The sequence below is a fragment of the Trematomus bernacchii genome, unplaced genomic scaffold (assembly GCF_902827165.1).
Source record: "Trematomus bernacchii unplaced genomic scaffold, fTreBer1.1, whole genome shotgun sequence".
Lineage (NCBI taxonomy): Eukaryota > Metazoa > Chordata > Actinopteri > Perciformes > Nototheniidae > Trematomus > Trematomus bernacchii.
In genome coordinates, this window is record NW_022987319.1 from 13,147 (window position 1) to 28,890 (window position 15,744).

At 41.3% G+C, this 15,744-nt stretch overlaps 1 non-coding gene across 1 annotated transcript; it reads left to right on the plus strand.

The window, feature by feature from the left end:
• The first annotated feature begins 15,118 nt into the window (after nucleotides 1-15,118).
• trnai-aau lies at nucleotides 15,119-15,192 on the plus strand. Its single transcript has one exon. It is a non-coding gene; the product is annotated as a tRNA-Ile (tRNA).
• Nucleotides 15,193-15,744: the final 552 nt, after the last annotated feature.

Here is a 15,744-nt window from a genome sequence, read left to right on the forward strand (position 1 = left end):
AGGTGAATAAGTGTATTTTGAAGCAGGGAAGTATGGTGAACATGGATGCGGCAGTGTGGTGGGAGGGGTTTAAGAGGGATATTAAGAAGATGAGTATAAAGTATAGCTGCGAAAGGAGAAAAAAAGAAAGAATGAGAGAAAGGAAGGTAAGAGGGGAGTTGGAGAAAGAGGAAGGGAGGATCAACATGATGACAGGAAGAGGTTTAGGGGAATACGTTAGGTTAAAAGAGGAATTAGGGGAGATCGAAAGAGAGAAGTGCATGGGGGCAATAATAAGGAGCAGGGCAAAATATTTAGTGGAGGGGGAAAAGTGCACTGGCTTTTTCCTAGGTATGGAGAAGAGAAAGCAAGGGAACACTCAAAAAAATAACTCTTTGAATGAACGTAATTAAATCATGGACAATATTTCCACATGATTAAATCACTTTCTTTCAAGATTAAGCAATTTGATTGGTCCAACTTGATTTACTTGGGTTGGGTCAACGTAATTATTAGGATTGATACTACTTATTTATAAGGTTTGTTACCAACTTAATTTACTTGGGTTGGGTCAACGTAATCTATTAGGATTGATACTACTTATTTATAAGGTTTGTTACCAACTTAATTTACTTGGGTTGGGTCAACGTAATTGCTTAAAGCTGAAAGAAAGCCATTTCATCATGTGGAAATACTGTCCATGATTTAATCAAGTTAATTCAAAGAATAACTTTTGAGTGTTTACACATTTAAAACGTTTAGAGTGAACAGTAACCAGAATTTCAACAGTCTAGTCTTGTGAGCTTCAAGGGTGGAAACATAACACAAACGCGAGATGTTGAAATAAAATTGTATTTTACAAAATAGGCAAAGAGAAACAATGCTTTACACTGGCAGATGCTTGAAAAAATAAAGTTTCTTCCCAAATATTATATGAAATATAATACGATGATGCATTCGCGTCTCACGTCAATGCTGTCAGTCTAAGTATGCAGATTAGAGAACATGCAATAAAAAAAGCCCATTAAGAACACCATCTCAACCAACAAGCAGACTGGGTTTCACTGTTATTAAATATAACAGTGAATATATATTTCACAAAATAGGCAAAGATAAACAATGCTTTACGCTGACAGATGTTATTAAATATAACAGTGAATATATATTTCACAAAATAGGCAAAGATAAACAATGCTTTACACTGACAGATGCTTAAAAAAATAAAGTTTCTTCCCAAATATTAAAATGTTTCAACTTTAGGGTGAACAGTATAACAAACTTGAGTTTCAGCAGTAGACCAAACTACTTTTATACTTCTTGCATATAATCAACATTTCTGTCAAAGAGGTGAGTCACCGAATCTCTGATGGCTGCGTGTTTGGAACATGAGGCAATCCCAAACAGTGACATTAGGCACGGGAAAGCAATGTTTTGAGGACTTGTGGATAGTCTGTTTCCATCTAGCTCCATCATAATTTTATGCAGTGCTTCAAATGTAAACTTCAGCTCTGGAGGGTAGCTCAAGTTTAGAGCATACACGAGAGCAAACATCATCGCCACTGCAAAAGATACGTTTCCCAACTCATCCAGCACTTCGACCCCCTCCAGAATGATCCCAACGTTCTCAGGGTCATCCCCAGGCTCTGCACCTTCGTGTCGAATGACAAATATTCCGAAGACCGTCTCTGCCATTGCCGTTTGACTGCTGTTGTCGATGCTCTGTGAAAAAACAAATAAGAAGGAGAGTGATTTTCACGGATGTGCATTACGTCCCATTTCTATAATGTGTCATATTGAGCTTTATGTAGTTTGGGTTTTCCAAATTGAAAAAAAAGAAATAACAAAAAACACTTTCCAAAAAGCATTAACACATCCAAAATCATCAAAATGTAAAGGCAACATTTCCCTAAGGGTTAGTTTTGAGGAAACACAATCCATTCCAACTATGATCATCCTCCTCTTTGTGAAGATAAAAAAGGTACATCAACATACCATGTATCCTTCACCAGCTTCTCTGGATCTTCGTTGAAGTAGACACAAAGACCTTTGAGGATGCATTCACGTCTCACGTCAATGCTGTCAGTCTATGCAGATCAGAGAATGATGCAATAAAAAAGCCCATTAAGAACAACAAGCAGACTGGGTTTCACTGTTTCACAAATGTTTTCTTTAAAACCCTGAATGTAATATTGCACTTTGATGCACTTTAATTAAATGGGTTTAGTTTGGACAGATAATATACTATGCAATTTAAGCAATACATTTTTCTAAAAAAGGAAAACAATTAGTTGTTCATTTGAGGAGACCTGTCTTATTTTGAATATTTAAAATGGCTTTTTATTGAAGAAATACTTTTGCTTTAAAAAGGTAATCTGTTTCCAATTACTCGATTAATCAATGGAATAATTGATAGAATACTCGATTACTAAAATAATTGATAGCTACAGCCCTACAGTACACTGGGGTAGGAACATCTGCCATTTCCATGAAAGACTGCTGTCAGGGACAGCTTTGTAGTGCGTTATTTTAGGCCTTCATAATAGTATGCCGCTCACTCTGATACAATGACCCCCACTGGGGGAATGGATGAGGTGCTAAGTGTCAACAAAATATCGAAAACATAATGCTCCGGATGCTATGCTATTCACGGAACATCCTAGACTTTGTACAGCTCCTACAGTTTATTTGTCACCTTTACATTGTTTTCATACCTGGGTTATGGGAAGCATGATGCTTTTGATCTTCTTCCCTTGAACTCCACCTTTCTTGGTATACACGTCGATCAGGCTTGTAGAGTGAATATCCAGCGAAGAGAAGAACTTGGATTGCAAATTAATTGTTGTGATTCTCTTAAATTCTGCATTCACCTACAACAAAAAAACAAAACCCACAAAACTCAGATTGGCTATTTTGATGTCACTGTTCACAGGTTTGATTTAGCAGTTCAGTCCGTTTAAGACATGCAATTGCATAAATCATGTATTTATTTATATGATTCCTGCATACAAATGCCACTGTACATACAAAATTCAGAATTTGTCAATATGTCTTTTATATGGCACCTACTGTGCAGTCCGTAAGCATTCATTGTCTACTATATATATCCCAATAAAAGTAAAAAGGGGACGTTCCTTCACACATTCATTCACTTACCTCACGCACATGGAAGAGAGCCGGCCACCTGGTTTTGAAATCGGCTATCATTGGTGCCTGCCGAACAACCTCTTGCCTTCTGCATGCAAAGGTCTTTTTCATCAATGTTGCCACCTTGTCCTCATTATTCCTTTGTGTTACTTCTGAGAGGAGGGTCACTCTTAACTTTTCAAGCGTCTCTGCCGTTTCCCCGGATGGGTAGGTGAGGCAGTAATTCACCTCTGCTTTTTTCGGCTTTTTCACACCATAGGCAGGATTGCATTTGCCATCAGGTTTGTGCTTTAGGGCATTCACTACAACTTCGGGGCATCCAAGCCGCCTAAGCTTTGTTCGGTAGTTAGCAAGTTTATATTTCAAGCTCGTCTTCCATCCGCTATATCCAGTGAAAGAACCGGGTTCTTTCAAACATGGATGTGATGAGACAAGAGCTTTTGCTACCTCCTCAAACTCACTGTCAGAGAGGTAGACTTTGTACTCTATAATCTTCTCAGCTAAGCCATCAAGAATGGCAGATTTAAGTTTGTTGTCAGGACTCAACAATGTTCCGTCCGTTTTGAAAGTAGCGTTGGCCCTGTCCAGCTGTAGTTCAGTGTCGTAAGAGAACCGGGGCACAATGAAGACAGGGGGCCATCCAGATGATCTTGACGTGGACTCAGGAGAAGACAGTATGTCAGTATTGACGGAGCTTCCAGATGAGAGAGATGAGGAGTCATTTAGACAGCGGGAAGTGGCAGCAGCTGAGTAGGGAGGGGGCAGGGAGCCAACAGGTGCAACTGATGTAAAGATGACCTTGATGGAACTTCTGTCCTGGACATCTGATGTTGACAGCAAGTTGGTGAATTCATTCCCAAACTCAGCATCCATGAATTGGAGCCTGAATTCCCCTTCTATACCACACTGCCTCTTAATTTGCTGTGTGAGTTCAGTGACAGACTCTGGAATCCCATCTGGAAGGATCAATCTCTGGGAACTGTTTTCTCCTAAAATGATTCTGAGCTTCACTGGAGTAGCCATGCCACGGCCGTCTGTGAAAGAGGGATGAGAAAATTAGCCTACATGTTATACAGAACTTTTTTTTCCAAGGGATGCACAAGGGATCATCTTAATTTCAACAGAGCAATGAGAGGACAAAATAACCATTCAACGTTAAATCTGTCGGTTACCTCATATGTCTATGTGTCTTTTTAATGTCACCATTCTGAGAGGTCCAACAAAGTAGTCTGCCAAAGGATAGTCATCTGCCAGTTCCCCAAACTCAACCAAAACAGTTTCTCTTGCTGGACTCAGCTCAAAGGCTCTGAAATGCTCCCTCTACCACCCATAAAGCCTTCTCACCATGAAACATAGTCTCTCCTGTACAATGCAAATCTGAAGAATCTCTCCAAAGTCAGGCAGTCCACTTGTAGACCCATGAGCAACTATCATCCCATTTCTGAATGTTACCCCTTTGCTTGATACACACTTTGTTAAGTGAACTTCAGTTGTACCAGGGAAGTTCTGGGCAATAGTCTGAGCTATGTCTTGTTTCAATACATCCAAAGGCACTGTTGAGACCTTTGTGATTTCCAGGGCAGCTTCATCAAAACTGGATGATACCAGTTGATAGGAAATCATTAGCTGATGCTTAGTAGCTAGCGAGAGGGGCACATTTTTAAAGCAATTGGTGTGTCGCGCAACCTGCTTAAAAAAACTGTGCTTGGCCTCAAAATGCATCGTCCAGAGGCCCACAAGAGGACCAAACATCCTGATCAGTTGTGGATAGTGCTCCAGATAATGATGCTTTGGTAGCAGTCGCACATCAGGGAAGAGTTCTTGGTACTTTTGTCTGTGCTCTGAAATCTTGCCCTCAAGATAGGCAATTGACTCATCTGTTTGTGTTGGAGCAACCACAAGCTCTCATTTCATTTCATTTCAAACCTTTATTTATCCAGGTTGTATCCCATTGAGATCATTGACCTCTTTTTCAAGGGAGACCTGCAATGTCTTTTAAGTCCAACAGTATTTGCCATGCAATTTCACCCTCAGGCACCAGATGCCCAATTATGAATGGGAGTAGTCTCAACAGAGCCCAATTTTCATGGGCATTCCCACCTATTGTTTTTCTTTTAGAAAATGTGTGTGGGATCACATGTGGCCTGTTTGTTTTGTCTGCCCACTTATAAGGGAACTGCAGGATAGATTTGTTGAGTGTTTCAAGATTGAAATATTTCTTAGATATCAGCAATGCCAAACAACGTGCAAGCTCTACTGGCACTAACCCCTCAAAAATATCATGCATAATATCTGGAGGATAACCCGTGTGAATACTGAAGTGGTCAAGAGATTGAGTGATGGAACAATGTCTTTTCACCCCAAAACAGCTTGCCCCATTCTCCTGCGCTGATTTCACATGAGAGTCATGGAGTTCTTTTGTCCTTATACTGAATGCACCTGACTTTACCTCTTTTGTTTGAATGTCTGTACTTGTTGCTGTGCAAAATCGGCAGATATATCCACCAGAAAAGCTCTCATTGAAACCAGCTATACTGTGAGCTCCCAGGTTGTCTGCCGCAACAACCTGAATGGTGCCTTTAAGACATCTGCCAAGCAATGGAATGAAAACACCAACTTGTTCCAGAGTTATCATATCTTGAAGAAGAGGATGTAAGACACGGTCATAACCATACTTCTTCACATCATCAGTTTTACACAAGACCGCCAGGTAAATCGAGGATAGTGATGAATGTGAGCCTGGAGGCAAATTACTCAAAGTCCAGTAGATTCCACAAAGCTTATGCTTCTTGCGAGAAGTACCCAGAGGATTGCAAATCTCAAAGTCATCTATGTATACAGTCAACAAAATTCTTAAGTCATCCCCTGATAGAAAACCGTTTTCCTTGAAGTGTGAACCATCCTGGGAAGATTTGTAAGTCTGTTGTTCACCAGTCCCCCTATTACTCTGCTGCACTCTGTGGTTTTCAACTACCTTGTCTACAACATCTTTCCTCTGAAAGAGCTGCTGCAAAGACTTGAGTACAGGCACATACTGAAAACTCCTTTTTTCCTTGGCATCAAGTATGTACTCAATGGGTTCTACAACATTAAAGCTGTCTTTGTAATACTGATTGCGGAGATAAGATGTCCTTAGGGGACCACCCTTCCCTATGGCTTTGAGCAAGGGGTTTGATGCGCAGAGAGCAGTGGCTACTTCTGTTATCACAGACTTATCAGTTGTGGGACTCTGTTTCTGAAATACACCTTCAAGAATGTTAATGGAGAGGGGCAATGTTGCTGAACTTAAGTAGTGCAGTTCTTCCAAAAACTCATCAATTTTTGTACCCGGCACATGTGCAAAATGCTCTAACTTGAGCAACGATGCAGCAAAGTTTTTCTCAATTACTTTGGAAGAGTTCTGAGTTACATCCACATCACTACTTGAACAAGCACTGTGTACTTCAACTGCAGAGTCATCTTGATTATGTGCGTATTCCTCAGGATTATCAGAGGATTCTTGTGCAACTAGAGTGGTTCTAACTACACCTGGCTTGAAATCTTTCAACGTATGCGGTTTGTGTTTCCTGTTTTTGTGAGAGTGAAATGTTGCGTATATATTTGTTTCAAAACTGCAACCCACAAACATACAACGAACAGTCTCATGACTCTTAAAATGAGTTCCAATGTGTACAAAATAATCCCTCTCCGTAGGAAGATCGCTCGAAGTGCACAAATGACAACTGAATATTGACAATTCCAGCTGCTCCTGAGAGTTTTGTTTGGGATGGGCTCTATTTAAATGAATGTGCAAAGCATTCCATGTCTTAAATGTACATGGGCAGTTTATGTGTGGGCATGGATAGCGTTGCCTATGCCGGTGCTGTAGTCTAAAATGCTTTAGTAACTCATATCTACCAGAAAGAGATTCACTACACTCCTTACACCTCCACATTTGCCCACCAAAACAAAATCACCAGCAAAAAATAAAAAAAACATTTCAATCATGAACTTGAGAATGGCAGATGACACCTTTTACTTGCAGTCACTGATGAAGTTGGATTGCAGACACAGGTACGGTTAGACAGGACACTCTTGCGGTCGGACAGCAGCCACAGGAACTTTTGCAGTCACGAATTGCTGTGAAAAATTGAGAGAGACCAATCAACATACATGAAAGTTAAGTTACACAGAGAACTCGCAATATTGTTGTAAATTAAGACTCATCATTACATCTGCTTTTTTTTTACACCGAACCTTATCAGTCCCCTTATCAGACAGAAGTTGACGAATTACTTAGTTATATCCAAACCAATTCAACAGAGTTCTTCAATTTAAAAGACATGGATCCAGCCTATGTGCTAAGCTTTAAAACTGAATTAACAAATCACATTAAATAATGTGATGACAGAACTGTAAACAGAATTAACATTGCTTTTTATTTAAAATATATAAATAATATTTCACATCAAAAGAAACAGCACCATGGTTGTTTTATTGTAGCTGAAACTTTAACAAAATAAATAACTCAGTTACCTCTAATCATTAACCCATGTTTGTATAATTGTGTTAACTCCGTGTGTTGCTGCTTGCTTACATAATACCTGACGTGGAAACGTTACTCGTGGAGGGGGCTACAGAGCTACTAAAAAAAAAGTATAGTAGAGTGTGGTGTACTTTTGCAAGATGTTTAGACAAATTGCTCTCTGCCGTGTGTGTGTGTGTGCGTGTGTGTGTGTGCTGCATGTAGCAGCCGCGTGTGTAAACTGCCCCGCCCCCTCGCACACAGACGCTAGATTGGAAAGATCGAAAATACTCAAAATAATCATAGACACATTTTGCAGTCTTTTTGCGTATTAAAAACGGAGTTGGCGAAACTAAAACTGCAATATAATGTTTGTGTAGCATAATACATATAACATATGTTTTAAATGTCTCCAGTACCGATACAAAGACTGATAACATTGGAGCTTAACGGTACCAGAGTCTTTAATAATTAATTCCCGGGACTCCTTTGATTAATACCGGGGCTCGGTACCCATCCCTACTGAATTGTTACATTATTCTATATTACTCAAAGTTGAAGTGCTTGTTTTTGCCACTGACAGGCACACGTATTATTATTAAGTGCCTGACAACATTATTACTGAAAATGCGTGGACATCAATATTTAAAATCGAGGAATATTAAGGAAACGTTGCCGATTTTCAGCCGGCTCTTTGTCACTGCAGTGCAGGCAGCATGTAGGTTACTGGCCCGGGGGTGCAGTGACACAGAGCCGAACATAACTATATGCTGAGCAGGGAGAGCTAGCGGAGAGACAGAGAGTGCGACTACCGACACTGGCAGAGCGGCACCCGTCACATAACATTAACTGCCGAGTGAAAACCACAGTGGCAGTCAGCTCCGCATGGCAGCTAGCTTGGCAGCTAATTTACGTGACGCAGCCGAATAACGGCGCAACATTCCTTTGTAAAAGGGGCTGATATTACTGACATATAAGCGCCTAGGGTAGCACACTTTTCGTTTAACTTTTTCAGGGTAATGCTACCATCATTTAGTTTTCAATCCTGATATCCTATATTTGAACCATCTCCCTAACTGGCAGTTACACAGACTAGCTAGTTAACGACGTTAGCTTTAGCATGTTCGTCGGCTCATTCGGCTTTTTAAGTGAGATAAAAAATAACACTAAATAACAAATTAACTATCAACGTTACCACAATATCGCTCATGGACTAGCAATTGATGACATTTATTAACAGCTTCACAGTTAGATGACAATGTTTCGGTCTTTCTTGTCTCAACGATCCTCTCTCGCGATGATGATGGTTAAGTTTACGGTTACGCCAAAATATCGCGAGTGCACACAGGATGCAGGGAAAAACCTTTCCCGCCAGATCGCGGTCAAAATAAAACAATGGCAGAGTCTGGCAGAGTTCTCTTAATACATCCATGGAAGTGTCCAAGAGCAGTCAAGAATGTAGCATGCCTTATTGTTCAAGCCGTGTTTGTCTGTTTGTTTCACATCTTTACAACCGTGAACATTTAAAAGTAGATTGATTTTTGTCTCTGTTTACATTAGTTGGTATCCAGTTTATTGGTGGTTATACCGCCACCTTCTGCTCTGGAGTGGGAATCATATGTACCCTAATCCCTTTTTCTCAGTTTATCTCAACATGAATGAATCTAATAAATGTGAAGTTGTTGCGATTCATGCAAACCATACATGTTTTCATCACGTTCATCTTGGAAATTATTACGTTGAAAATACATGTTACATTTTATTTGATGTAACAGCCAGCCAAAGTCCTTTTTTTGAGTGAAGAGTTACATAGCACGGATAGAGGGGAAGGGGGGGGGGAGATGATAACGGATTTGGTGGGGATAGCTAAAAGGGTTGAGGAATTTTATGGGGACTTGTTCAAAGAGGAGAGGATAGATAGAGAGAGTTTGGAGGTAACAATAGATAGCATGGGAAGGAGTTTGAGTGAAGAAGGGAGGGAGCTGTGCGAGGGAGGGATAGGAGAAAGAGCGATAGAGCAAGCAATAAAGGGACTGGCAAGAAACAAAAGCCCAGGGCTGGATGGCCTGACAGCTGAGTTCTATGTGGAGTTCTGGGAGGTCCTGGTACAGCTGCTCCATGTTCTGTTTGAACAGTTGGGAGAGAGGGAGGAATTGCCGGCTGACATGTCAACGGGGGTGATAAGTATTTTGTTCAAAAAGGGGTGTAGGGATAAACTGGAAAATTATAGGCCACTCAGCATGTTGAACACAGATTACAAAATGTTAGCACGGGTGCTGTCAAATAGGATTAAGAGGGTTATAGGGACGGTGGTGGGGGGCACGCAGGCATATAGTATACCAGGGAGAGACATAAGTGACACGGTGAGCAGTATAAGGGATGTATTTGGGCATATGAAGAAGGAGGTAGGTGGGGTGGTAGTCAGTTTGGACCTGAACAAAGCTTTTGACAGGGTCAATCATGCTTATTTGTTCAGGGTGTTGGAGAAAGCGGGATTTGGGAAAGGATTAGTGGGATGGATAAGGAGGATTTATGCGGGGGCTATGAGTTGCGTTAAGGTAAATGGGGTGATTACTAATGTCTTTAAGTTGGGGAGGTCAGTCCGGCAAGGGTGCCCTCTCTCTGCGATATTGTATGCGCTTTCAGCAGAGCCGCTTGCAGCGTTGTTGATGAAGAATAAGGACATCAGAGGAGTGGAGGTGCCAGGTGGGGGAGAGAGTCTGGTATTTCAGTACGCAGACGATACCACTATAACAGTGAGAAATATGGAGAGTATAAAAGGGATCTTTGAGAGCTTCAAAGTATATGGAGGGGCATCGGGTGCAAAAGTGAATATAGAAAAGTCAGAGTATATGGTGTTGGGAGGGAGGAAAGAGGGGGGGGTGGAGATAGGGCTGAAGGAGAATAAAGAATACTTTAGAGTGCTGGGGGTAAATCTGGGGATAAAAGATAGAGAGGGCAGGGACGCACAGTATGAGGGGATAATAGAGGGGGCTAGGAAAACTTTGAGGGTCTGGAAGGGGAGGAAGCTGAAGCTAAGGGGGGAAATCACGGTGGTTAATGGGCTAATAATGAGTAAACTGGTGTACACTATGAATGTATTAGACGCACCAGAGCGGGTAATAAGGGAGATAGACAAGGTAATTAGTGATTTCATATGGGATGGGAAGGGGGTTAGAATTGCAAAAGAGATATTAGAGAATGACTACAAAGATGGAGGCCTGAAGTTAGTAAACCTAGAGAGGAAAATAAGGGCAATGAGAATTAAAATGGTGGTGAAATACCTCAACAAGGAGAATGAATTCCTGTGGAAGATTTTTTTGAGGGAGGCACTGGAGAAATGTGGTGGATGTGGCGACAGTGCCTTGTTCATGAAGATAAGGATGGTAGACATGAGTGGGGTGAGTGACTTCTATAAAGAAGTGGTGTGTGCATGGGGGGGTGTTTTGCCCAAGGTGAAGTATGAATGTAGGGAGGTTAAACAGGTGTGGAAACAGCCCATCTTCTTGAATCCAAGTATTAAGAGTGAGGGGGGCTGTATTTTTAACCTACCAATGTGGAGGGCCGGTTTTAGGGTGATAAGGGACCTGGTGTACGAATTTGTCCCGGGGTTTATGAGGTCTCAGGTGGTGGTTGATGAGGTGAAGGGGAGAGAGATGGTGATGGGAGCTGGCACAGCTGAGAGGGTAATGGAAAGTATTAAGGAGGGGATGCCGAGTGAATGGAGAAGATTGATTGAGGGTGAGATTGAGGAGGGTGGGAGGAGTGAGTGTGAGGTGACGTTGCATATGGGTGAAGGTGGGAAGATGTGTGAGGTGGGGAAACTGAAAGCTAACGCAATTTACAGGAGCTTGGCCAAGGGAAAAGTGAGGAGGCCGGCTGCAGAAAAAGTGTGGGTGAGGGTGATTAATGGGTTAGAGGTGGAGGGAATATGGGGGAATTTGAGGGTGAAGGGGAACAGTGTGGAGTGTGAGGATTTTGACTATTTGCTGAGACATAATAGGATTTTCAACAATCTAATCATAAGCATGTTTGATGAGGAAGTGAAGAGGGAGTGTGATGTGTGCAGAACAGGGGTTGAGAATTGCATGCATGAATTTGTTGAATGTAGTGAGTTGAATGGTTTCTTTGTGAGAATGAAAGAATTGATAGAGAGATGCTGGCGGGGTGGTCTTGTGAGGAAAATGGAGTGGAAGGAACTGTGGTTGTTTGGATGGAGGGGGAAGATGGATGAATGTAATGTGGGTCTCCTGAATTTTGTTTTAAGTCATGCAAGGTATGCGGTGAAGGTTAGAAGAAACATCGCACATTATGAGGGGAGAAAAGTGGGTGTTTGGGGGATAATGGAAAGGGGGGTGAGGAGGGACATTGGATTACTGTTCACATATATGGATAGGGATGCTTTCATGGGGGATTATGTGAAAGGGTGTACCAGTGGTTGCGTTAGACTTTTTCGTTGTCTGTCATTTTGACGGACAGGATCGTAACATTTCCGTCATAATCCATTATTACCCGTCATTTTATTTTTCATGTTTTAATGATGAGACATATTTAATATTTATGTTTGGGTACTAAGCAGCAAATGTTCATTCATTCCTTTTTTTTATGATTCATACAGAACTTTTAAGGGCATGGAGAAAAAAAAAGATGAACAGAGACACCGACCGTGCGGTCACTTTTCATGTCGAAACGAATATGAATGATTTATTTTTTCCTTGCCACTTGCTTGTCCCTCTGCTGCTGGCTGAACGTTGTCAGTGTTAGTCTTACTGGCTTGTCCTTCATCCTCCACTGCATCAATCCCTCTTCTTTCACCTCGTTTATCCACACCATCACAATTACTGGGCTTATTAAAAAAGCTTCGGACACTCAGCTGCCGTGACATTTTGCGATTGCTAAAGCCGGTTAAACAACGAGGAAATCAACGAGGTCAAATACAAGACTAGACAATAGCTACTTAATATGCACACACTCGCCACCAACTGGACAGGGGTGTGAATTACTAAATAATAGTTAAAGTAGAGTACAGTAGATCGCCCTCAGTCGACCTGGCCATAAGGATGTAATATAATGTGGGCCGCTGGTGGACATTTTGGCGCTGTTCCGAGTTGTGTTCTAATCTGTCAAAATGACGGACTGCTTTCAGAGTTTTCCGTCATTCTTGGAAAAATTACGTCATAGACGGAAAATATTCGGTTAACGCGACCTCTGGGGTGTACACTCATTGATGTGAAAGAGGGGGCACTGAGGTTTGATTTTGGAGAGAGGGTTGATGTGGTGGGGAAGGCAGTGAGCAAAACTGAGTGTTTTTGTTTGTTTTTGTGTTTTGTTTTTGTTTGTTTTGTGTTTTTTGAGAGATGCCCGATGTGAGGGGTAGAGTGTATAAATATGATATGTTTTTCTAATAACATAAAGATAAAAAAAAATAATAATAACGCCAAGGTCATGGGTTCAATCTCCATACTGGCCAGTGAATCTAACTTATTAAGTCAATGCAGCTGCAGTGTTTATTTCAAAAAGTGAGAATTTATTCTGATTACTTTCACATGTGAAGTCTCCAGTCAACCTATCAATCCTGGTCCACGACAAGCTCTGAAATGGTCTAACCTGAATAACTATCCAAAAGTTGTCCAATCATTTACTCTCTGTCCCAAACTGAACTTGCAAAAAAGCCGATTATACTAAGCATTTTTACAATTGTCACTTTCTGAACTTGCAAACACTAGTTTAAATTAGGAGATGAACAATGGCACTTGTGAATTGTGAAAGGTGCAATTTTTGTGACCATGTGGCCTAATGGACATGGGCGTAGGAAGCATCCTGAATGTGGGGGGGACATTTTTAACGGGGGGTGTGGGGGGCGAAAAAATATATAGATTTCCTGTATTCTGGTGCATTTTAACAGGTGGTTTGATACTTGTATGTGGCTATACTAGCATGAGGAAAATGATGGGTACATTTTGTAATTTCATCCAGTAGTAAAGAAAGGAAACATATTTGATTATTAATTCAGAGCTGTCTTTGAATTAATAAAAAGCAGTTTAAATGCCCATTTTTTGTACATTTATATACAACAATAAATATTTGAGTGCATTGAGAGATATTGTTGTGGAGAGTCATTTATATATAAATCGCAAAATACATTTGTGAATCCTTCTGTGAGCATTTATTAATATTGAGACTGATCTGACTCCATACAGATGTTAAGTTCAAATAAATGTTGCTCTTCTGTCTATATTGGTCATATGATGCCCCTTGACTGAAATGTTTCCTGTTCAATATCCCCACTGATTTCCTTAAAATCCTGGGATGAGAGTCCACATCACAATTTACTCTCAACTGTCATTTCCCTTTCATCACTCACCTCAGCAATGGACCTCTCTCTCTGTCCCTGTATTCTGCCTCTGACTCACTCTCAAGTGCCTAGATGTCAAGAGAGGTGGTGAAGTGATAATTATTTATTGAGCAGTATACTCTTTCACATTGAATCATAACAAGTCATACTGAATGTAAATACAACTGACTCTAAAGTAAGTCCCAGTCTGTGACATTGGACATTTTGAAGACTCAAAGTCCCAAGCAGTAGGTATCTCTCTACCATGACATAAAGACGAAACTCCTCTCCAGAAGTGAGACGCCGCCATCACTGTTAACTGCTACCAGCTGATGACTTACTTTCCTCTTCTTTGAAAAAAATGTTCTTATGCCCATGTTGTCTGGGGGAGAAAACATATCAAACCAAGAGATCGTCAGCTTTGATTTTCGCTGTATTAACCATTTCCCGAACATTTGGTGTGTGTGCCTTACCTCCGCTACCGGCATCGCTTCATACAACAGATCTGAGCTGTCCAACTATGACAACACTCCTTGAACATGCGCGCGCTATGTGAGAATCTGCCTTGGTACAAAGTAGCAGTGAAAACATGGTACGGAGTTTCATTGATTTGGGCATTCTCTCAATAAGCAAGTGGAATGGATTTAATTTGATAGTAAAGCACTGACACAGCGCTCTACAAAGTGCGGCGAGTGGATAGACCGATTCACGGACTTTCCGCATAGTAAAAGTGGGGGGGTCTAAACTAATCATTTGAAAAAGTGGGGGGGACTTGTCCCACCCTCATATAATGGCTGCGACGCCCATGCTAATGGACAAGGCGTCTGACTTCGGATCAGAAGATTCAGGGTTCGAGTCCCTTCGTGGTTGAAATATCTAGCCTCAGTCATTGAACTAATCCTTCCTGCCAATTTGATGTCATTCAAAACACCCTCTGGTCAAATAGAAGACCATTTTCTTTTGTGAAAGAAAAGCAAATATTCCAACAACTAGCTCTTGTGAAATCTGCAGTCTACTTTTCAAGCTATCTCTTCTCCACCAACTCCAAACTGGGATTTGATCAGATCTGATTGACTATCAACAATTGCTCCGATATTTGACCGTTTTTAACAGTACCTTTTTTGAACTTTGCTCTCTTCAAAAGTTCTACAAAGGTCGGCCGGTTAGCTCAGATGGTTAGAGCGTGGTGCTAATAACGCCAAGGTCATGGGTTCAATCCCCATACTGGCCAGTGAATCTAACTTATTAAGTCAATGCAGCTGTAGTGTTTATTTCAAAAAGTGAGAATTTATTCTGATTACTTTCACATGTGAAGTCTCCAGTCAACCTATCACTCCTGGGGTCCTTCTCAGGTCGACTATTTTCATTTCCTCGGTCCTCGGTATCACCGGAAGTTGATTTGTCTGCGCCATCTTGAGTAGCGTCCCATGGCTCTTATTTCTGCCGGAGGACCGAGGATCGAGGATCGAGGAGCGAGGAGCGATAATGGAGGAGTGATAACCGAGGAACCACCAGACCATCCTCCGGTGAAATCCTCAGATACTCTCCCCGCCCCCTTACTGTGTATCGCTCACTGATTGGACGATGCAGCGCATGCACTGATCTGATGCTTCTTGACATGAGAGCAGAGTTTCCCAGCGGAGTGAAGAAAACACATGAAACTCACGGGACTCACTCCTCAGTTTATACTGTGTTTTGTTTCAATTAATGCATCATTCAGTTACAAATATGTGATATATCTGAACAACAAAGTTATTATTATTTTATTCATTTATTGGAAACA